The sequence below is a fragment of the Mustelus asterias genome, chromosome 2, assembly GCF_964213995.1.
Source record: "Mustelus asterias chromosome 2, sMusAst1.hap1.1, whole genome shotgun sequence".
Taxonomy (NCBI): domain Eukaryota; kingdom Metazoa; phylum Chordata; class Chondrichthyes; order Carcharhiniformes; family Triakidae; genus Mustelus; species Mustelus asterias.
In genome coordinates, this window is record NC_135802.1 from 131,921,060 (window position 1) to 131,921,689 (window position 630).

Below are 630 nucleotides of genomic sequence, written 5' to 3' on the forward strand. Positions count from 1 at the left end.
GTATGACATAATTTGCATACCGATGAATTGACCAATAGGAATAGAGTACCGTTTGCATCCACTGATATATGCACAAAGCAATTTGCTGCAACTTGTTTCAGCAAAACTTCAATGCAAAGCCAGCCACTTCCCACCAATCTTGCAATTTGACCATTTAGGTTGGGCCTTGGACCCCCAAATTATCAATTCTCGCGAGAATTAAGGGGATACGTCATAGTGACGTAGTTAGAGGCAGTCACCAACCACGTGGAGGAATTTAACACTTGACCTACATGGCATTCAATGGGGGTGCATCAACATGGTGTAGCCATGCAATGGGAAGCTATGGAGTTGTCACCCAATGGAGAAAGGCTAACCCAAGAATGAAGAAAAGCCATTCAATGAGGGTTACATCAGGAAATTAACAAGTGAAGTTCATTTCCAATTGTGTGCATGTGCAGCTGGTCTCAGAATGATGTGCCATTTAGAACAGGTATTCCATTTAATAATAGCACTATCAACTGAGAAGAGGTTAATATTGATATCCCCAGTGTATATGTACGAAGCACCCTACAGTTGGATAACATCATAGGTCAAAAGATTCACTGAGAAACCAATTTGAGGCAAGGTTGATTGACTAACTTTGGTTTG